Below are 24,982 nucleotides of genomic sequence, written 5' to 3' on the forward strand. Positions count from 1 at the left end.
GTGGACATCACTTTGTATTGGTCCTGATGGACTATGCGATACATCTCGGCACAGAGTGTTGTGGAGGCACTCTTCAAAATTATCTCCCGAGTGAGGATTCCGAAATAAATCCTCACTGATCAAGACACTACTTTTATGTCACGCACTCTTCGCAAACTGTACAATTTATTGGGGAATAAATCGATTTGTACCAATGTTTACCACCCCCAAACAGACGGCTTGTTCGAACGATTTTGTCAAACCTTAAAAACCATGGTTCGAAAGTTTGTGCACGATGATGCTCGGAATAAGGATAAGTAGCTTGAACCCCTATTATTTGCAGTTTGAGAGGTCCCGCAAGCCTCCACTGGGTTTTCCCCATTTGAAATACTTTATGGCCGTTGCCCGTGTGGCATGCTCAATGTCCAAAAGGAAAACTGGGAGGAAGGACCTTAGAATAGTAAAAACGAAATTCAGTACGTTCTTGACCTGAAAGCAAACTCCACACATTGGGGCAACTAACACAGGAGAATTTGATCCAGGCTCAAGAATGTCAATCCCGACTGTATAATAGGGGTGCTCGGCTGCGGGAGTTTGCACCAGGAGATAAAGTCCTTGTATTGCTACCCACATTGAGCTCCAAATTACTTGTCAAGTGGCAAGGGCCCTTGGAGGTCACACGGAGAGTTGGGGAAATCGACTATGAGGTGAAACGAACAGATAGAGGTGGATATTTTGGCATATAAACATGCCGGACGGCCCCTGGCCTGAGTCGGGTGGTGGGGGTATGTGGAGATGGGGGCGTGGTCGAGCGATGCTCTGTGGAGAGCAAGGCCGGGAGAGGGAAGCGTTAAGGATTTCCACCTATGGGGAATGATCTCTAACAGCTGTTTTGTGTTGCAGTGAGAGTGGGAGAGAGATAAGGGCAGCCCAGAGCCGCAGATGAGGAAGAAGAGGGACCTGAGTCCTACTGCTACACTGTCTTCATTATCAGAGAGTGTTACTTTATGTATTGATTATTAAGTCGCTGAGTTTGGTTTGTGTTGAGTGTAAGCTGAAAACAGCCACAAAATAAAAGACACTGAACTGTGTAAGCTGGTTCCCGCTTCCTCATTCCCCGAGATTGACAAGGAACGTATCACACTATTCCTTTGCTTTCTTCTGGTATTTCCTTCAGGATATATATATATATATATATATATATATATATATAAAATGGTATTTGGATCGTTATTTAAATTAAAACTTATTTTAAAACTTTATTATTTTAAAACACATGTATTAAAATTAGCTAGTTGTGACACAGATGTAATGTTTTCCAGACAGTAGGTTAACACACTGTAAAGCTGTCAAGGAGCACAACCCTCTGGTGAATGTGAGGCAAATGGCACAAAAGAGTTGAGTAGTTCACACTGGGTGGGTTTATAGCACCTCATAATGTAATCTTCCAAAGGCTCATCACACAATGCTTGATCGCTGTTTTCTTGGCAATGTGAATGATGGCTGACGAGAAATGCAGTCCAGCAGAAATACTAAATGTAATGTAACTTTAATATCCTATTTTAAATAAATAAATAACACCAACTCGCCAGCATGCAAAGTGATTGTAGGAAATGGACTTGAAACCAAAACTGCCAATACCTTTGACATGGAACAGTAGTCTGGTGTGTTTAAAGCAGTAACTGTTTTTTGTTGGGAGTTTTATATCTTAAGACAGTGCAGTTAACCAGCTATGGCACAGTGAAAAATCCTAATAACTCAGGATGCACTTTTGAAATATGTGACAAAAAATGTTAATTTGAACTGCAATAGTGAAACATGAATTAAAACTGTTGTGCCAGATGTGAAGGGGGAGGAGAATTTTTGCGTAAATCAGGTGCTTCAACAACAACAACATCAAAAAACTTCTGCCGTAGGAACCCACCAATTGTTAGACTAAACCAAATTATGAAAACAGACAGTGAAGTTTCACTAAGGACTGGAAGCAGATTACACATTTAACTTTTGCAGAATTACATCTTGAGTAAGATGATTTAATGCTGGATGATCTATTCAGGTCATGCATCACTAGGCCCATCCAAAAAGATGTTCCAAAGAACAATTATCAATATTACAATTCAAAACTATCATTTACGCTCTGCTAAAGTTATGTGGTATGTGGTTGGCTGAGAGCTATAATTTGTTTATATCAACAGAACTTGTCCAGGATGGCATTTACAATGGCCCACAACAACTCAAAAAACTAAAATAAAAAATCTAGCTTTCTCCTTGGGCCTGAGACACCTTATCCTGCCACAGGGGGTGCTGCAGCCTATTCCCTTAACATGTGGCCAGTTAGTACCTGTGTCTTCTGTGTATATGTTTGTGTCTCACTCCTTACCTACATCAAATACTACCGATTGTTTTCTGGCATCAAACAAAGAATGTATAAACTAGTTAGTCCACTTGAGCATTCTCCCAGTTCTCCCATCATTCATTCTTTCCACTTCCAGTGCAACAAAGTGGAAGGGCTAGGTTTTTAGAAGCATCTTTGTGGTAATTTAAAATCCCATGCAGCATTGCGATGTAAACAACATTACGGTGCACATACCAGCAATCACGTTCTTAATCACATCTTATCTATCATAATCAATCATTATAGACATCTTAAAATCACATTATATGGTTAAAAATATTAAATTCCTTCCTCCAGTATGTGTGCTGTGAAGTGTACGGTGACATTTTTTTAAATACAGCGCATATTAAATAACTCACGCTGGGGGATAAGTCAGTAGAGTAAGAACTCATATTCAGTCTCTGGTTATGTCAGTCTCTTGTCTTTTCAAGTCAGTGTATCCCCAAATCTACCTGTAGTTCTATGATCAAGAGCTTATTTACTTTTACCTTCCACAGCAGCTCTGGTCCCCAATTGGCAAGAACCTATCACTTTTTTGATCATCCTGTCCCAAGACACCCAATGTCAGTTTGTCTCTAGATCATCTCTTTAATACTTTAATGAACCTGTGTCTTAATGCAAAAATGCTGATTGCCAGAGCAACCAAATACCTCAATGTGCAAATTCCAGAGCCAACACCTCAAGGATGGCAACCCTTCATTTCTAGATATACCATAGCAATTCACACTTCAAATACAACAGCAGTTCATATTAGCTGATTATTGCAAAGCTCTCAGACTTCCAGCAGGTACTCTTTCTTCATGGTAGCTGGGACCCAGCTACCCAGGAGGCTCTGCCTGGTCTAGAGAGGCCTGAAATCCTGGTCTCCATGTCAGTTCCTGTCCCCTGTTATCTTCAGATGTTCAGTTTGTTGGGCCTCATGTATTCAGATAGAAGACAAAGGCAGGCCTAACAGTCATAAAAACATAACTCAAGCCCCCACCTTCCAAGTCGTACATTTTACTGATAAAAATTGCGCCAAAATCAAACAAAGGGAGTCCAAAACAGACTACAAATCCATGATACCTTGCTCACTGGAGGATCGAACTCTCGACTCCTATTGGATGAGGCACACAACAGAACGTCCCTCGAACATGACATCATCTGGAGTTGAAATAATTCTGAAATGCTTAAAGATTTAGCTTCCAGCGACTTCGTTCACCGAATAGAGACGTAGCTTTTGCTTCTCTCCGGTGCAACCTCGTGGCACAAGGAAGTAATGTCCGACTTGAAACTGTAGCCATACAATCTCCATCCCACTGGACGAGTTGAGATTACTCTGTGTTCAACCAAACACTCTAACAGATCCGAAGGAGACCGCCGAGCAAGTCGCATCTTCATCCGTTCGCCTACAGAAGTGAAGAGATTAAAGATTTCTCTTCCATCTTCAATCAAGTCGACATTTCTGAGTTCTCTGCCAGCCCGCCGAGAATCAACAGCCGTACCGCCCGCCAACAGAGCGAGGAAACGGCCTCCCGTCATCACCCGAGCCTCAAGGAACCGGGTCAAAGTTAAAGGACGGAGGAAAACACATTCTACCTGTGTCCTCATGCGATTCAAGTAAGAGGTTATGTCTGGGCAGAGATAGAATATTATAGTGTGTTATTCTTGTGTTTCAAGGTTTTTGCTTGTACAGTTTACAGACCGCCATGTCCGCTCATTTTTAATACTCAGGGTATTAATTATCACAAATTTGTTTTGCTGTATTATGGTCCAACCAAATTGGATTGTGCAATTTCACCATCGCGGGTGAAACAGAAACTGAGTTCATCCATTAAAGAGTCAAATAATGCAGGACTTTTACAAACCCCGTTCGTAAAACCGCGTCTCTGAGTGATGAACACAGCTGCTTTCTCTCCCGCTATCGCAAAATCAGCTTTAGGGCTGTCACTTAATCGCCTCATCTCTCTCTCTCTCTCTCTCTCTTACTAATCACACACACACACACACACACACTGTCACACACACACCTTATGTGTTATAGGATTATTTTATTTCCATATCTAATCACATCACTGTTTAGTTTGTAGTTGTAAGTCGGAAGTTCATTGACTGCATTGTATTAATTATTAATTGATATTACTGCATAAATAAACTTTGTTATATTACAAAGAGAAGTGTTTTGGTTTTGCATACGCCTGTGTCATGCTGACAGGATGTCAGTGCTCGGATTCAAACCTTCATTCATTGTTTTTTTTCCCGAAAATCGATATTCTTCAGATGTCGATTTTCCTAAGAAAACAATCTAATATTGAGACTGTTTTAATATTTGGTTATTAGTCCCTGATTCCAGGGTGGTGACCCGTCAATGTTAATCCTTATTAATATTCTATCGATTTATATTTATCTATTGATAATTGATAATTATCTTTGATTGAATTTGAATGATCAATAAGCTAGTGTTAATTTTAATTAATGTTTCATCGATGTTAACAATTAACGATTATCTTTGATACTGTTGATTTTAAAGGATTAAAAAAAGCTAACATTGATTCTCATCAATGTTCTATTGATTTTAATAATTAGTAATTATCTTTGATAAATATTAATTATTGTTAATAACCAAACTTGCTCCTAAATGTAGCACACTACATTTATTGGAGCCCCATATGAGGTTTTAATGAGTTAGATCCAATTAATTAATTTAAATATTAATTAATAACTACAGAAATAATTATTAATTATTTCTGATAGTAACACTGATCTAAACAACCGGTAAAGCCCTACAAGTTCCTTGTTTTACAACTCTGTTTACCTGAATCATCAATTCAATGATCCTCATGGCATGGTTCCTCTAGTCTTCTTGATCCTCCTGGACCATTTCATCCACTTAGCTCATTTTACCCACCTGGTCCTTCAGGTCCTTTCATGATTTTGGTCTATATTGTAATGCTCAATCATAGTTTTTGGTTCTCTGACAGGTATTCTTCCCTATCCCTGTTGTCCTGTTTCCTCCTCTCTTTTGGGGAGTTTACCTCTTGTCATACTACCTGCTGGTTAGCAGCCATTCTTGACAATGACCAACATACAGTATTGCGTCTGACAAAATATACTTTGAATCTATGGACTCTTTTGTTTAGCGTATGGAGCTGCCGTTAGAAGGGGGGCTTTGTATTTTGTCTGGGTTATTATTGTTGGTATGATTTCCTGTTTCCAAAAGACTGTTGTTCCTGTTTCCTGTTGTGATTATGACAGTCTGCTCCTTGTTTTAAGTAATTAGTATCTATAGTCCTATATATATTTCCTTGATTTTGATCTAGTGTTCAAGTGGTCTTGATTCATTGTGGGTTTGTTTTGTGGCATTTTCTGGTCTGAGTTTTAATAAATTACTTTGCTACACTGTCCTGGAATCCACCAACTCTTCTTGAAATTCCTTAGAAATAAAGCATAAACTATATTTTTATTTCTTAATGGTCTATAAAGCACGTTATTAATAACAGAATGGAAATGTTTTGTTTTTTCCTTCCAGTGATGGCTGTTTTGACTTCCCTTCAGGGGAGGGCACCATCACAGCTGTGAATACCACAAAGAACACAGATACATTTATTTTTGTTAAATATTTTGTTATTTTAAAGAATTCAAAGAACATCAAAACCAAGTCTTTGACCTCAGATTGCCAGGGTTCCCATTTGATGTCAATGGGTGGGGCCATAACATGCGTTTAATGCTTGAAGAACACAAAGCACCCCCACCCCTATCCCCTGCCATTTAAGCTCTAGTGATCATCTGTTTAAACTCAGTGCTCTCACTGCAATTGGTGACGGCATAAACATGGTATACAATAACAATTTTTTCAACAATTATTGCAAAATGTCAGAGCAGGAGCGTTCATCTGTGTGAGGGACATTATTTGTAAATCTTACAAAACTACACTCAGAAAGGATTTGATTCATCTAGATTAAAGTTACACAGTTTCTTTTAGAGGTTTGCACAACGACTGATTTTTAAAAGTTGACTAGTGGAGCTCATTAGTCGAGTCGAATTTGACTAGTCATGATGTCATTGCACTCCTAAACAGGGATGCGTTCAATCAGGTCATCATACTCCGACTTGAAGCAGTTTTCTAAACTGTTGCCGATCTGCATTATTCAAGGAGCAAACAGCAAACAGGTGAGATGTACCAACACAAAAGTTGTGCTGAACATGTTGAAAATAATGGGTAAGTTACTCTAAAAAAGTAATTAATTACTAACTACTAATTACAACTTCTACAGTGTAATTAGATTACTATTCTAATTACTCTGTCTGAAAAGTAATTGCATTACATATTACTAATTACTTTCTAAAACCCTTATCAACCTCGACCAGATGAAAAATACAAGGGTAGACATGAAACTGTTCTTTTAATTCTTTGAAAAGAAATTATTCATTAACTGGCCAAAGAATTTAAGGGGGTAGTGTTAAATTAGAAAACATATATTTTAACATAAGATGTTAAATTTCGATTTTAAATGTTCTATTGTTTTATATAGAATTGTTCTATAGTCTATATAGTAAGACTATAATTAAGTAACTGTAATTAAATTACTGAAAAATTAATAGTAATCCATTACCTTACTTTATCAATGAAAAAGTAATTTAATTACAGTAATTAATTACTTAGTAATGCATTACACCCAACACTGGCTAGCACCAGTGGGTGCATTTTTAAATGAATATGCATAGGACTACTATTTCTGTTATATTTGAAGGCCAATTTGCATATGTTGCAGGTTACCGTAGCATTTGTGTCATCATTTTAAAAGTAGCCTATGTAATGTTCTGAATATTATCAGCTTCTTTTTTTGTGAGTCCAACAGAACATCATAGCCTAAATTTGAGCCACTTTGCCTTTCAGTGCAGAGCAACTGGGCTTCACACCTGCTGATTTTTTACAGACATCGTTTTATAAATCACACGCTGAGCAACTAGTCGACTTCTGGCTCACAGTGTCGACTATGTTAGCAGTAGTCGGCAAGTTTATAGTCTGTGCAACCCCTAGTATCTTTAGCCAATGTCTTGGTCTCATGTTCTCCATGAACTCTATTGACCTTGTGCTTCTCTGCACTGTTTCAAAAACACTTATCTGATAGGAGTCTGTGATGTCAGATATGTTCTTACATTTCAAAATCTGAAATAATCTGCTTGCTATTTGTCCTTGGGGTGTGTCACATTATGGACTATGAACTTTGCTTTAAAAAACACAGCCAGAAAGTGGAATGAATGACAAAATGCATGACCTGATGGGCGGCTACATTTACAGTGCTTTTACGTATTTGGGTTAACCTTGGGCTATCCATTGCTCTCAGAATCGTATTTCTCAGATCACTGATATGATGTCAACCATTGTTTCCTCTCTCCGATGTTAATGACGCACCCCTTAAAAATGATTTAGTTTCTTCACAAAGATGGCTGACAAATTCAAACATAGAGATGTGTTATATTGAAAATGTATTTTAAATTCTAATTCAATTCCTGAATTTGAACTAAATTTGAATTAAAGTAGGAATAAGGATGCAGAACCACACTTCTATTTTATGGATAAAAAATTAAAAGGGAGGAAATTCAGTGTTTGAAGTGTAGTTTTTAATTATACATATAATTTCACAGTTTGAATTACCCATAAATGTTATCATACACACAACATGGGATATTTTCATAAACATTCCATGATATTAATAATCAATGTTTGAAATGCCACCAATATATATATATATATATATATATATATATATATATATATATATATATATATTTTATACACTATATTGCCAAAAGTATTCGCTCATCTGCCTTTAGACGCATATGAACTTAAGTGACATCCCATTCTTAATCCATAGAGTTTAATAAGACGTCGGCCCACCCTTTGCAGCTATAACAGCTTCAACTCTTCTGGGAAGGCTTTCCACAAGGTTTAGGAGTGTGTTTATGGGAATTTTTGACCATTCTTCCAGAAGCGCATTTGTGAGGTCAGACACTGATGTTGGACGAGAAGGCCTGGCTCGCAGTCTTCGCTCTAATTCATCCCAAAGGTGCTCTATTGGGTTGAGGTCAGGACTCTGTGCAGGCCAGTCAAGTTCTTCCACACCAAACTCGCTCATCCATGACTTTATGGACTTGCTTTGTGCACTGGTGCGCAGTCATGTTGGAACAGGAAGGGGCCATCCCCAAACTGTTCCCACAAAGTTGGGAGCATGGAATTGTCCAAAATCTCTTGGTATGCTGAAGCATTCAGAGTTCCTTTCACTGGAACTAAGGGGCCAAGCCCAGCTCCTGAAAAACAACCCCACACCATAATCCCCCCTCCACCAAACTTCACAGTTGGCACAATGCAGTCAGACAAGTACCATTCTCCTGGCAACCGCCAAACCCAGACTCGTCCATCAGATTGCCAGATGGAGAAGTGTGATTCGTCACTCCAGAGAACGCGTCTCCACTGCTCTAGAGTCCAGTGGTGGCGTGCTTTATACCACTGCATCCGACGCTTTGCTTTGCACTTGGTGATGTATGACTTGGATGCAGCTGCTCGGCCATGGAAACCCATTCCATGAAGCTCTCTATGCACTGTTCTTGAGCTAACACTGTTCTTGGCCACATGAACTTTGGAGGTCTGTAGCGATTGACTCTGCAGAAAGTTGGTGACCTCTGCGCACTATGCGCCTCAGCATCCGCTGACCCTGCTCTGTCATTTTACGGGGTCTACCACTTCGTGGCTGAGTTGCTGTCATTCCCAATCGCTTCCACTTTGTTATAATACCACTGACAGTTGACTGTGGAATATTTAGTAGCGAGGAAATTTCACGACTGGACTTGTTGCACAGGTGGCATCCTATCACAGTACCACGCTGGAATTCACTGAGCTCCTGAGAGCGGCCCATTCTTTCACAAATGTTTGTAGAAGCAGTCTGCATGCCTATGTGCTTCATTTTATACACCCGTGGCCATGGAAGTGATTGGAACACCTGAATTCAATTATTTGGATGGGTGAGCGAATACTTTTGGCAATATAGTGTATATATGTGTGTGTGTGTGTGTGTGTGTATATATTATTTTTTTATTTTGTTTTTGTCTTTTGAGTGCTTTTTCATTTTATTTTGTTGTTGTGTTGGACTAATGAAATTCAAATTCAGCATCTTGTCAGGGATGGGGAAAAGAGAGGAAGGACTCAATTGCAGAAAATAAATAAATAAATAAATAAATGATGGAAAAAAGAAAAACCCGAAGGGCAAAAACACAGTCCAAGGAGCTGGTGGAGACAAGAGCAGACGGTGGGAGATGAGGGTGAAGAGGAGGGCTGGTCAGGTGACTGAGACCACAGTCAGGCATCCAGATTGGGCAGACAGATTCAGGTGGAGAACCAGGTGTGCCAGAGAGGGAGGAGGAAGAAAGGGGAGAAGAGCTAGAGAGCAACAGCCTCCAGGCAGGACTGGAGAAGGAAGCCCTACCAGCCGCATGGGCGAGAGCCACCAGAGACACAGGAGTGAGGCACCATAGCAAGAACCGACAGACAAATCCAACTAGACACAAAGACTAATAGGGAGAACACCAAACTGACACCTTGACAGGGAAAACATCCACAATGAACTGGAACAAGACAGAGGGCAAGGGGTAGATTAAATAGGGGAACAAACAAAAAGGGCATTGAGGGAAACCAGGTAGATATTCCTACTTGATATCTCCAATCTTTGACAATAGAGGCATTCCATTTCCAGATGCTTGGAAGATGAGGTGTAAGCAAACAAAACTGCAATGCTCCTGTTAGCTAAGCAGGGGTTTGACTGTCACCAGAAATGTCTCCTAGCAACACAATTGACAACAATGCTGCAATGCTAGCATTTGTGCTACAAGTGTACGGTTATCAAAAGAGAGGATAATTTACATTTACATTTACATTTATTCAATTGGCAGACACTTTTATCCAAAGCGACTTACAAAAGAGGAAGACATAAGCAAATCATCTTAAGGAGACAGTGGTATGAAAAGTGTCATATTACAAAGTTTCACTATCATCAGAATAGTATTAAAAACAGATTAATGTGCAACAAGATTTAAAAAAAAAAAAAAAAAAAAATTTAATGCCTGGTTAAGTGCTCATGGAAAAGATGTGTTTTTAGTCGTTTTTTGAAGACAGAGAGTGAGTCAGCTTCATGGATGGAGTTGGGAAGGTCATTCCACCAACGTGGTATGATGAAGCTGAAAGTCCGGGAAAGTTTTTTGGTGCCTCTTTGTGTTGGTACAACAAGGCGATGTTCCTTAGCCGACCGCAGGCTTCTAGTGGGCGCGTAGCTCTGCATAAATTACTTTAGGTATGCTGGAGCAGACCCAGTGACTGTTCTGTATGCCAGCATCAGAGCCTTGAATTTGATATGTGCATCAACCGGCAGCCAGTGGAGAGAGATGAGGAGTGGTGTAACATGCACTCTCTTTGGTTCATTAAAGACCAGATGTGCTGCTGCATTCTGGATTATTTGCAGGGGTCTAATTGCACATGCAGGGAGGCCTGCAATGAGAGCGCTGCAGTAGTCCAGTCTTGTTATGACAAGTGACTGGACAAGCAGTTGTGTGGCATGTTCAGAGAGGAAGGGTCTTATCTTCCTGATATTGTAGAGTGTAAATCTACATGATCTTGTGGTCTTTGAGATGTGGTCTGTGAAATTTAGTTTGTTGTCGATGGTTACCCCTAGATTTCTGACCATTTTGGAAGGCGTTACTGTAGTTGCACCCAGCTGCATGGTGATGTTGTGTTCAACAGCAGGGTTGGCTGGAAAGACAAGGAGTTCAGTCTTGGCTGGGTTGAGTTGCAGGTGGTGTTCCTTCATCCAGGCAGAGATGTCTGCCAGGCAGGCAAAAATTCGAGCAGTCACTGTGGTGTCGTTGGGTTGGAAAGACAAGTAGAGTTGCGTGTCATCAGCGTAGCAGTGGTAAGAGAAACCATGTGCTTGAATGATGGGTCCTAGTAATGTTGTGTATATAGAGAAGAGAAGTGGCCCAAGCACTGATCCCTGAGGTACCCCAGTAAGCAGCTGGTGTGGCTTGGATACCTCACCTCTCCAGGCTACCTTGAAGGACCTACCTGAGAGATAGGAATTAAACCAGTCAAGCACAGTTCCTGTGATGCCCAGCGAGGAGAGGGTAGAGAGTAAGATCTGAATTTACCATGTTTTTTACACCTGTTTGTGCAGGTGTTTGCTAAACAAGATTTAGTATAATTTAATGAATGAACTTTGACTCATTTATTGATATTATTTAAAAAAAGTGAATGTTTATCAATTACTTTGTATATCTCCCCGGGTGCCGATATGTTTGTGTGACATCATGCACCTGCATCTTAGCGAAATCAGAGCTGAACATATCTGCACGAGTTTCCAGTTGGAATTCTGACTTCAAGTGGTGTTCCATTGCACTTTTCCTAGTAGAAAGTTGGAAAATTTAACTTTGAGTTTAATAGAAGGCAGCACAATAATCAGACAACCAAGGGGGCAGGATTAGCACTCGAGACAGAACTGACAGAAGAGTACATGAAAAAACACAGACTGAAATCATGTGCTCACAAACAAAGGGACAGAAAACAAGACAAATAAAATGACAATAGCACATGGCAAAATATCACAAACAGGAACCATGTGCTCACACACAACTTGAGAGACATGATGTGGGTGTTAGGATCCTGACACATCCAGTGGGGTGTGACCAATTAAATTCAAATTCCAACTCATGAATTGATGGAGAGCCAATTTTTACATTTATGAAACATTTTGCCAAACTCTACAGTAAATGGGTCTTAGCTCTTGATAAATTTGTTGCTTCAATAGCGTCACAAAGTGTTGAGTGCCAGAAGAATTTTCTCTTCATATGTGTTGAATGCAAGAGAAATGGGAGTGAGCAAAGACCTGAGTGACTTTGACAAGGGCCAAATTGTAATGGCCAGATGACTGGGTCAGAGCATCTCTGAAACGGCAAGGCTTGTGGGGTGCTCCTGCTCGGCAGTGGTGAGTACCTTCTGACAGCGGTCCGAGGAGGGACAAACCGGCGACAGGGTGTTGGACGCCCAAGGCTCATGGATGCACGAGGGCAATGAAGGCTATCCTGTCTCATCCGAACCGACAGAAGGTCTACTGTGGCACAAGTCACAGAAAATTTTAATGTTGGTAAGTGGAAGAATGTGACACAACACACAGTGCATTGCATCCTGCTGCGTATGGGGCTGCGTAGCTGCAGACCGTTCAGAGTGCCCATGATGACCCCTGTCCACCATCAGAAGTGCCTACAATGGGCACGCAAGCGTCAGAACTGGAGCTTGAAGCAGTGGAGGAAGGTCGCCTGGTCTAATGAGCCCCATTTTCTTTTACATCACATGGACGGACATGTATGTGTGCACTATTTACCTGGTGAAGTGATGGCACCAGGATGCACTGTGGGAAGATGACAAGCTAGTGTAGGGAGTGGTCAGTGTTCTGCTGGGAAACCCTGGGTCCAGTCATTTATGTGGATGTCAATTTTAAACGTGCCACCTACCTAAACATTGTTGCAGACCAGGTACACCCCTTCATGGCAATGGTCTTCCCTGATGGCAGTGATATCTTTCAGCAGGATAATGCACCCTGCCACACTGCACACATTGTTTGGGAAAGGTTTGAGGAACATGATGAAGAGCTAAAGGTGTTGCCCTGGCCTCCAAATTCCACAGATCTCAATCCGATTGAGCATCTGTGGGATGTGCTGGACCAACAAGTCCGATCCACAGCTGCACCATCTCGTAACTTACAGGACTTGAAGGATCTGCTTCTATTGTCTTGGTGCCAGATACCACAGGACAACTTCAGGGGTCTTGTAGAGTCCATGCCTCCATGGGTCGCCTCTGTTTTGGCAGCACGCGGAGGACCAACAGTATGTTAGGCAGGTGGTCATAATATTTTGGCTCATCAGTGAATATATACAGTATATATATATATATATATATATATATATATATATATATATATATACATATGTGTATGTGTGTGTATAGTGTGTATGTGTATGTATATATATATATATATATATATATATATATATATATATATATATATATTTTTTTTTTTTTTTGTGATAATTGTAATAATTGGTCAAACAATTATACTTGCTCTCAGATGGGAGTGCTTTTAAAAGAAATTCTGGCAAAACTGTCAACAAATTGCAAACTTGGTGAATAGTAATACACGAATGGTTGTTTGGAGGTTCCATTTTAAAATAGAACAAGGCCACTATTCTGATATTTCTTAATGCTCAATAGGATCATCAGATTGATTTATTTATGAACAAGAGCATCTCCAAATACATGTAGCATAGAAAGATGATGACCAAATCAAACTATTAGTGGTCTTTAAACAGCGTGAATGTCATTGCATTATAGTAGCATTTATTTTAAAGAAAGTGCACAGTCGCTTTTCAAGAAAAAATACGTTTGTTAGGTTTTCAAATATGAAACAATAGATACACTGGTCAAAATGATTAAATTTCCTGCATCTCCCCCTCACCATGACTCATCATTAAATTATTATTCTATCTTTCAAGGTCAAAACATGGAATAAGAAACAGTACCAAATGTCATGGTTACTTGTGTAACCTCTGTTCCATGATAGAGGGAACGAGACGTTGTGTCGATGTAGTGACACTAGGGGTCACTCTTGGGAGCCCGAGACACCTCTGGTCTTTGATAAAAGGCCAATGAAAATTGGCGAGTGGTATTTGCATGCCACTCCCCCGGACATACGGGTATAAAAGGAGCTGGTATTCAACCATTCATTCAGGTTTTATGCTGAGGAGCTGAGACAAGGTCCGGCCATTTCAGCATGTAGCTCAGCATTGTGGCAAGAGGGACACAAGTAACCATGATGTTCCCTATCTGTCACTCACTCAACGTTGTGTCGATGTGGTGACACTAGGGGTCCCTATAAAAAACGCCGCAACTGGCTGAACTGTGTTACGTGAACCGGTGGTGTGTGACGGGCAGACCACTGTGTGCCTCGTAGCCAGCGCACCAGGCCGACACGTAACCTCCCCCAACATAGTTATGAGTGCCGAACGGCCCTCTGGGGACAAGTTGACTACCTAAAAGATAGAGACAGGCTAGCCCAGTCGTGGCCTCTTTTCCCCTTCTTTTTTTATCACTCCCTAAAAAAAAGGGGGATTATCCGACTGGGCTGACCAGGTCTAGTCGGGGGGTGTCCCTCCCAAGGAGATGACACCGCAGAGACCACACCTCGCCCAGAGAGAGGGGGGGATATTTAAGTGGAAAATACGTCACATGGTCTTGCTGATCATGTGGAGAAGTCTCATGGTAGATCCTACCCAATGGGGGAGGAGTTACTACAAACATGGGGACTGTGGCAGAGGAGGCTCTGCCCAACGAAGACACAGTTTTCCAACAGGGAAACGAATTAGCGGAAGATATACATCGCATGTGGTTACCTTACAGGGAACCGCCACATGTGGAGCACCTACCCCAGAACTGGGCTCTTAGTTAGCACGTGTACTGGGCCAGCAGCGAGTCTCTCCAAAAATTCGACTGCCACAGGGCTTGGAGGAAGTCAACCAGGGAACATAGTTTGTGAACACTACTGGGAATTAATGGTGCACGTCTTCAGCTTAGAGGAGGTGAAAGGCACTACGTGCAAGCGATACACCCGGCCAGCTATCCCGGGCTTATCTGCTTGTATTGCGTGCCACTGCCCGGGACAAAACTGGTTCCACCCAGAGGTTGTAGAACCTCGCAAGGTGTTGGGTGTTGCCCAGCCCGCTGCTTTGCAAATGTCTGTTAGAGAGGCACCCCTGGCCAGGGCCCAGGAGGCCGCTACACCCCTCTGCTTGGAGACAACACTTCCTTTCTGCTGTGCACCAAAGCAGACAAAGAGCTGCTCAGAGATCCTAAAGCTCTGTGTGCGATCCAAATAGATGCGTAAAGCGCACACTGGACACAGCAACGACAGGGCTGGGTCTGCCTCCTCCTGGGGCAGCGCTCACAGGTTCACCACCTGGTCCCTAAAAGGGGTCGTGGGAACCTTGGGCACATAGCACGGTCGGGGTCTCAAGATCACATGAGAGTAGCCCGAACTCCAGGCACGTTTTGCTGACAGAGAACGCTTGCATGTCTCCTATCCTCTTGATGGAAGTGAGCGCAGTCAGGAGGGCAGTCTTCAAGGAGAGTGCCTTAAGCTCAGCTGACTGCAAAGGCTCAAAGGGGGCTCTCTGTAGACCCTGAAGAACTACAGAGAGGTCCCATACGGGAATGAGGCGCGGTCTGGAGGGGTTCAGCCTCCTAGCGCCTTTCAGGAACCTGATGATAAGGTTGTGCTTCTCTAAGGACTTACCGTCCACTGTGTCATGGTGTGCTGCTATAGCAGCAATGTACACCTTCAAGGTGGAAGGGGACAGCCGCCCTTCCAACCTCTCCTGCAGGAAGGAAAGCACCAATCCGACTGCGCATCTCTGGGGTCTTCCCGTCAGGAAGAACACCACTTAGCGAACAGACGCCGCTTAAAGGCATACAGGCGCCTCATAGAGGAGGCCCTAGCCTGAGTGAAGGTCTTCTGCATCCTGTCCAGAGGCCAGACATGGAGATTCCAGAGGTCTGGTCGTGGGTGCCAGATGGTGCCCCGTCCCTGAGAAAGAAGGTCCTTCCTCAGGGGAATTCACCAGGGGGGGCTGTCACGAGGAGCGTGAGGTCCGAGAACCACGTCTGGGTGGGCCAGTAGGGTGCAACCAGGACAACCTGCTCCTAGTCCTCCCTGACCTTGCAGAGTCTGTGCAAGTAGGCTCACTGGGGGAAACACATATTTGCGCTGGCCAGGGGGCAAGCTGTGTGCCAGCGCGTCTATGCCGAGAGGTGCCTCGGTCAGGGCATACCAGAGCGGGCAGTGGGAGGATTCTTTTAGGCAAACAGGTCTACCTGTGCCTGTACGAATCGACTCCAGATCAGCTGGACCACCTGAGGGTGGAGTCTCCACTCTCCCCTGAGGGTAACCTGCCGTGACAGCGCATCCACTGCAGTGTTGAGGTCGCCCGGGATGTGAGTGGCTCGCAGTGACTTGAGCAGCTGCTGTCTCCAGAGGAGGAGACGGCGGGCGAGTTGTGACATACAACGAGAGTGCAGACCGCCTTTGCGGTTGACATATGCTACCGTTGCCGTGTTGTCTGTTCGAACTAACACGTGCTTGCCCTGGATCAACGGCCAGAACCTACGCAGGGCGAGCAGAATTGCCAGCAACTCGAGGCAGTTGATGTGCCAACGCAGCCGCGGGCCCGTCCATAAACCAGCGGCTGCGTGCCCATTGCAAACAGTGCCCGTCTCAGGGGCGCTTCGAAGCCTTTTGTGGGTTCTTGGCGGCCACGAGACGGGTGGCGTCTGCTTCCTGCAGTGGGCTCCATGCCAGGGCCGGGCCATAGGGGCAGGCTGCGGTGGAGCCGGTGCAGTCACTGCAGGGGGACGCCCTTGGAGATGAGCAGACAGAGTGGGGGATCTTGAGCCGCGCCAATGCAGGATGTGCCGGATAACCTCTGTCTGCTGCTTCACCGCTGAGAACTGCTGGGCAAAGTCCTTGGTGTCGCCGGACTGGCCAACTTGGGAAATGGGGGCAGCAAGGAACCATGCCTTGTCTTCCTCTCCCATCTCGACCAGGTTGAGCCAAAGGTGGCGCTCCTGGACCACCAAGGTGGACATCGCCCGCCCTAGAGACCGCCCCATGACCTTCGTCGCCCGGAGAGTGAGGTCGGTCGCTGAGCACAGCTCCTGCATCAATCCCGGGGCGGAACTACCCTCGTGCAGTTCCTTTAGTGCCTTGGCAGACTTGTAGGAGAGCCATGGCGTGCAGGGTGGAGACAGCTTGTCCAGCGGCACTGTAGGCCTTGGCCGTCAGAGACGACGTAAACCTACAGGCCTTGGATGAGAGCTTTGGGCACCCGCGCCAGTGGCGGCACTCTGTGGGCATAGGTGCACCGCAAGCGCCTTTATCCACCGGAGGGATTGCCGAATAGCCCTTGGCCGCCCCACCATCGAGGGTAGTGAGGGCAGGGAAGCTGAAATATCGGGTCCGGGCAGTAAAAAGTGCCTCCCACGACCTTGTCAGCTCTTCATGCACTTCAGGGAAGAAAGGAACGGGGGCGGGGCATGGCTTTGAGTGGTGCTGCGAGCCCAGGAACCAATCATCGAGCCGCGAGGGTTCAGGGGAGAGCGGAGGGTTCCACTCTAGCCCGATGCTCGCGGCTGCCCGGGAAAGCATGTCGTCATCTCCGCATCAGCCTGTGACTGGGCGACCGCACCTGAAGGGAGGAGCTCAGCTGAGGCTTCCGCGTCCAACTGGACGACTCCGCTCTCCAATGCTGTGCTCGAGAGCTCATCACTTTCGCGGGCTCCGAATAAGAGGTCGAACTCGCCGTGAGACGAGCCGGCAGACTCATCCGGAAGCCTGATTGGGGTAGACGAGCGTGCTGGGGAATGGGAGGTCCGTGGGGGGATACCCGGCGGAGGTGGTCCCATTGGGGTCCCCAAATCGCCCCCAGTGCTAGCCGCACTGGCTCAACCCGTGGGTAGAAGGACTGAGGCTGGGAGCCTCTGGGGTGGCTCTGGGGTTATCGCAATGAGTACATGACCCATCCACGAATGCTGTATCCATGTGAGCAGTGCCCAGACACCAAAGACAGTGATCATGACCGTCAGAAGGCGAGAGATAACGAGCGCAACCAGGAATAACACACAAAGAAAAGTCATCTTTAAAAAGATGCATCTTTAAAAAGACATTCCGTGTGTGCCACTCTTTTAGAGATATATACTCTTTTAGAGAAATATACTCTTTTAGAGAAATATACTCTTTTATTTCTGCCGATGCACCCAGGGGCATTCTCTGCAGTGCACCGGTGCAGAGGAGGGAGAAGCCGCTGAAATGCGCCGTCAGTGAGTGAAAAGTCGTGGGAATTCAGCTCAGTGAGCATGACCATTCGGCGCCGAAGAGAAAATCTGAATGAGTGGTTGCATACCAGCTCCTTTTATACCCGTATGTCCGGGGGAGCGGCATGCAAATACCACTCACCAATTTTCATTGACCTTTTATCAAAGACCAGAGGTGTCTCGGGCTCCCAAGAGTGACCCCTAGTGTCACTACATCGACACAATGTTGAGTGAGTGACAGATAGGGAACTTGTTACAAGAGTGTGACTGACAATCCTAAAAATGATCAAAGAGAAGAGACTGAGGAGGCCGTTCCACCAGAGGCTCATGCAGCTCTGTAGCAGGTTCATAATTTGAGCAATGGAGGAGTCAGGAGGTAGCAAACTGTCAACGTGAATATTTTATTACTCTTCAGCGTCACTCAAAAACTTAAACAAAAAGGGCTCTGATTAAGCATATAAAACACACAAACACATCTTATTGCTGCAGATGCAGGAACAGTCTCTCTGGTTCCACTCTCTCTATCACTCTGATGCCTCATGCACCTTTTTATGTCTCCCTCCGCCATCACTACAACAAGAAACAAGTGTTAGAGATAATGACAACCCAGGTGACGAGCCTTTCTGCTCTCTCTCTCTCCCGCAGACAGACTCACGACCACACCCCCGTCACCACATATCCCCACCGCCCAACTCAGGCCAGGGCAACATCCGGCCTGCCAACTCTCCACCCCCCCCCACCCCCCCCGCCCCCATCTGTGTTCCTGGTCTGTGGATCACCTCAAATTTCTCCTGTGTTAATCGACCCAAACTGTGGAGTTTTGCTCTAAGATTAAGAACATACTGAATTAAATTTTTACTGTTTGAAGGTCCCTCCTCCCAAGCTTCCCGTATGACGTCGAGCACGCCATGGTCGATGCCCACACAGCAGCTCGAATGGGGAAAACCCTGTTTCATAATTCACGGGGACGTTCGCAAGTGGTGTGCGGCGTGCCGTGTATGTCAGTTGGTGAATCCACCGGCCACCCCAAAAGTGCCATTGCGCCCCCTTCGAGAGAATTGCCATGGACCTTGATGGACCATTAGAACGGACTGGACATGGGCATCGCTTTGTGTTATTTCTGGTGGACTATGCAGCGTGATATCCGGATGCAGTGCCCCTGTGCAACATCCCAGCACGTAGTAATAATAGAATAGAATAATAGAATAATCTCCCAAGTGGGGATTCCAAAAGAAATCCTCACTGATCAAGGCACTACCTTTATGTCACAAACACTACATGAACTATATGAATTGTTAGGTATTAAATTGATTTGCACCATGTTTATCACCCACAAACAGATGGGTTGGTGGAACAATTTAATAAAACCTTAAAAAAATATGATTCGTAAATTTGTACACAAGGATGCTAGGAATTGGGATAATTTGAGCAATGGAGGAGTCAGGAGGCAGCGAACTGTCAGCATGAGTATTTTATTACTCTTCAGCATCACTCAAAAACTTAAATAAAAAGGGCTCTCATTAAGCACATAAAATACACAAACGCGCCGTACTGCTGCAGATGCAAGAACAGTCTCTCTGTTTCCACTCTCTCTATCACTCTGACGCCTCGTGCACCTTTTAATGTCTCCCTCCGCCATCACTACAACAAGAAACAGGTGTTAGAGATAATGATAACCCAGGTGAAGAGCCTTACTGCTCTCTCTCTCTCCTGCAGACAGACACACGACCATGCCTCCATCACCACAAGCTCTTTCTGAAATCATTCCACATCTGTTCTTACTTGCATCGGATTCCATCAGGTGAAGATGAAACAGATAACATGCACTTGTGGCACTGGAACTGTTTAAGCCAATTAATTGCATGTTAGGCCTGTATTCTTTCATCCTTATTTTGTGGAATCACATTGGCAGGAATAATTTAGGCACCATTTCTCATATCAGAAAGGCTCGGAACAATGGCGTGATATGCACAATATTCCAGTGTCATCTGTAAGAAAATTTAACAAACACAGTGTGTTTGAAGTCAATGGAGTGAAGCATCAAAAGCAGCATTAACTGTCACACACTGCTGGCATGGACAAATATGTTACCTTGGGCTTGGCAAGAATGTGTTGAAGCTGCTTAACAGTGTAAAAAACTATCCTGACTATTCTGCTCACTGCTAACAATATTTGTAACAAATATAATTCAAACATACCAAGTGCATGCCGTGTAGCATAATTTCAAGAAGTTGGGATGGTTTACACTGAACTTGCATTGCGAAACCTGCCATGATGTTGATCTGTTATTAAGAGTGGCAAGTCTCTGATAAGCATGTTGGGGTGAGTGGACATTTGAAGCCAGCAGGTTCATTGGCTGACAATAGACAGCACACTAACCAATGAACGTCAAATGAGCTCTAAAACACAGATGCGATAAGAGATGAGTTTTGAGTCTCTCCAGAGCAGTTGTGCTGTCCAGGGGCAGATAAACAGTTTCCTCTTCTTAAAGACCCCCGCACTGTATTGGGATAGGAGCATGATCAGCAAAACACTTTAGTTGAATACTCTCATTTACTTGACAAGTCTGTTTTTTACATGGCTGGGAGCTGCTGTATCAGAGATGGCCTTCAGGGACTGAAATATTGACACACAAACCACTTGTTTCGGAGTGTGTAAGTCATTAGCATATTACTTTCACATAACATTAACAACAGGAGCATTGACTGTAGTGCAACAAGGTTTTTGCTAACATGCTAACATGATTTTTAGAAGAATATCCTGGTTTTTTCTATAAAATGGACACTAGGTCTGTCTAGATCTGAACACCTTTGGAATATATCGTATAAGTCGTGTGGACTACTTTTATGTTGCATTTATGATTCTTTTATATAACTTTTGTTTGGTCAATTTGGAGCTTAACAGACCCAGTTTCCATTCAGTTTTTTTTCTTAGTTACTTGTAGTGTAATTAAAAATCTTTTTAGAAGAGTAACTTGACAGTAGTTAAACTTCTTTAAATTATCAGTAGCTTGTAGCTTAGCATACTACAGTTTTTTAAAATAGTCTCTTCAAAACTACAAGAGACTCAACAAGTTCATTCCAACATTAGCATGTTGTTATGCTACTGACTAAACGCCTCCCACAACGGTGTGGCAGGTGTCTGAATTTTCGCAAACAATAAACCGTTACCCCTGAACGAAGAATGCAGAAGAACTTCTCTGTAAGTATATCTGAGCCTTAAGACATTCAGCAGATGTTTTTGAGACGTTTATGATTTAAATGTTAGAAATGTTTAGTAGATGATAATTTGAATGCAATGCTTTCCAGATTAAACATTTTTAAAAGACATCTCTGAGATGCATATGTGCTATCTGGATTATTCATTAAATAGTGCTTTCTCAGCCTGTCAGACGCATTGGTCGCAAATATGAAATTGCATGATCCAAAAGTAAGAGAGACTCTAAAGCTGACAGCAACATGCTCTTCATCAATAACCAACACCTAGATGCTTGTATGCAACAAGCAGTTTTAACAGGAGAGCTTCTAGGTTCTAGCTGTTTATGAACAGCTGGACAGATTGGAGCTCATTTGAAAGATGTGGTCTGACGTGACACGGTACCATCACAAACACCATTCATCAGTAAATGTGTTGTTAACCAATCTAACAACTTATATTTGTTAATCAACTGCAGATTATAACAGTCTCAAATGTTAATAAAGATGTAAAAGTGCATTCACATATATTTTACATAGCACAAACGGCTTGTCATTTATATGTGCATTAAGTTGCAGATGTAAATTTACCTTTGTTTATTCGTGGGTTGTATTGTGAGCTTACAACATTGTGTATAATCAATTTGTGCATGTTATTGTGTGTGGTTGTTAACTACAGTGTGCATTCGTGGGAAACTTTGATACTGTTAAACTCAATTTAAGCGAAATAAAACTGATTGGATGAGAAATGACAGTTGCCGTGTTCTCTCCCCATTCCCTCACTTCGCTGCTGATCACACCCACTTTATTCCAGATTTTTCAAAACTGTGGACAGAGCTGAGCTTTGCTGAAACAGGAAGGTTCATGACCCTTTAAGCATGCATTCCTTGACCATATTTAATTTAGTGGATATTTTTTTCCCACTTAATAAATCATCTAGTGGTGTCAAATAAGAACCCATCATAAGGTGCCCTGCTTTTTTTAATGTACAGTTGTCCAGAGTAACAGAGCTAAAAAATATTTGAGATGGTTGTATTGAGTTATCATCAGTACTGGACTGTCATAAATTCAACTGGTGTGATGGTTCCAGGTGCTGATGAGGTGACAAAATCCTTATGTTCTAATTATTACTTAAGTTTTAAATCATGTTAAAATTCTAACCATTCACTTTTCTAATTATTGCATTATTTACATCCAAACTGTTTTTTTTTTCACCTTCTGAAATATATTGTTAATGAGAGGTATATAAAAAGACTACTTTTATTGGCACACCCTTGTAGCTTTTTTAAACAGGTTGACACTGGTTTAAAATGGATTCAATGGCATGAATAGCTACAGTAAGTCAGCTGTTCCTCTGGGAGAATTAATGAGAATAATGGTTTTGCCAGCAGATGTAGCAAATAGAGAGCTTAAGTATAATGTGCAATCATTTCTAAGGTTAAATACAAGAGGCAGCTCAATTTCAGTGCATTCTAGGCAGATACAACCAGTCTAGGTAAGGAGTGACTTACAATAATCTTAACAGGAGATAACTAAAACTTGAACAAGCAGCTGTGGGAGTAGGTGTAAACAAAGAGCCTGATATCCCTCATGTTGTGGGGCATGCAGGATTAGGAGGTTAGTGAAGGGTAAATGGTCTTCACTGATGTGTGACCTTTAACTCAGATGGAGAGGGTTTGAGTGGAGGAGGTCTAAGATGAGTGGAAGAGGAGGACAGTTGTGAGTTAGTGAGAGGTGAAGAATTCATATTGATCTGTAAGAGAGGCACCCTGAGATATCTGTGAGGTGGAGATAAACTACTGTACACTACTTACTAAGTTTACTGAGGGAGGAATCAGATATTTCAGATGTCTATTTCCTTAAAAATAAGGCTTTGCCATTTTAATAAAAGTAAAGGTCAGCATACCTGCTGTGCAGTACCTTCTGAACTATGTAGCTTTTAAAATGAATATGTTTTAAGGAAGTATGTACTGTATATAAAATGTATACATGACTTTCAGAAATATGCTCTGGTCAAGCTCAGGCACTTAACTACACCTTGGTTATTTACACAATGGCAATTAAGAGCACTTGCGGACACTCAACATCCGATCACACCAAAGTACTGGAATTATTTAAAATTCACCTTTGTGCACTTAATTGCAAATCTAACTAATATGACTTCCTTCTTTATATTTATATTACAGATCTGAAAAAGGATTGCATAGTAAGAATGACCTGGGAACTGTGTTAAATTAGGGGATTAAAACTGTCATCATAACCACATCCAAGAGACTGAGATATTATGCAATATTCTTTCTGTCTGAAGTCATCAGAATATTCTATTAAGTTGTTATTCTGTGTTCAAAATTTAAATAATGAATGTAATATTCATCACTAGGTTTTTGGAAAAACAGGATATGACATAGTGGCACTTGCGACACTGATACAGAACAATTTGTCATGAAGAGGAAGCTCACTGTCCTGTGACCTTTTAAAGTTTGATAAAAGAGTAGTTACTAAATTTGAGAAAAAAAGATTGTTATGTAAAACAGTGTATTGGAAAAATAAATTACCTAATTATGAGGTCAACATTACATAATTTAAGAAAGAGTCATTGCAAGGTGAGACACCAGGCTGTTAGGTCAACATTTATTTGTTAATATATATAATTGACTTTTATATAAACTCATTGTGGCAGCTGGCATACCACCAGCATTGCTTAAAAACAATTCAGAGTTAAAACAACAACAGAAACAACAACAACAACAACAAAACACAGAGTAGATGTGTCAAAGCAAGTAATTTCATCAGAATTTCTAAAATGAATAGTTGGCAAAGGTTTTATAAGAACTGACAGTAAGTTCTGAGACACCCTTGCAACCCATTTTATTTGTTCATATCAGAGAGAAAACAATTATGTGGGACTTTATTTTATCCATTCAGAATTGATTGGATTGTGAAAATTGTTTTACATACCAAAATCAAGCCAGGTGATTGGAGGGGAGGGCTTGAAAAAGTGACTTGGAGGGAATGGTGTCATCAGCAGTAAAGGAAAGTCCTAATTTGATGAAACATGTTCTCATATATATATATATATATATATATATATATATATATATATATATATATATATATATATACATACACTCACTGAGAAATTTATTTGGAACATTATAGCCCAACATGGTCTTCTGCTGTTGTAGCCCATCTGCCATAGCATTTTCTGTCAGCTCAAACCAGTCTGGCCATTCTCCACTTCTCTCATCAACAAGGTGTTTCCTTCAGCAGAACTGCCGCTCACTGGATTATTTTGGCACCATTCTGAGTAAATTCTAGAGACTGTTGTGTGTGAAAATCCCAGAAGATCAGCAGTTACAGAAATACTTAAACCAGCCCGTCTGGCACCAACAATTATGCCACGGTCAAAATCACTGAGATAACATTTTCTCCCATTCTGATGGTTGTTGTTGAACATTAACTGAAGCTCCTGAC

This window comes from Myxocyprinus asiaticus, chromosome 6 (assembly GCF_019703515.2).
Source record: "Myxocyprinus asiaticus isolate MX2 ecotype Aquarium Trade chromosome 6, UBuf_Myxa_2, whole genome shotgun sequence".
NCBI classification, from domain to species: Eukaryota; Metazoa; Chordata; class Actinopteri; order Cypriniformes; family Catostomidae; genus Myxocyprinus; species Myxocyprinus asiaticus.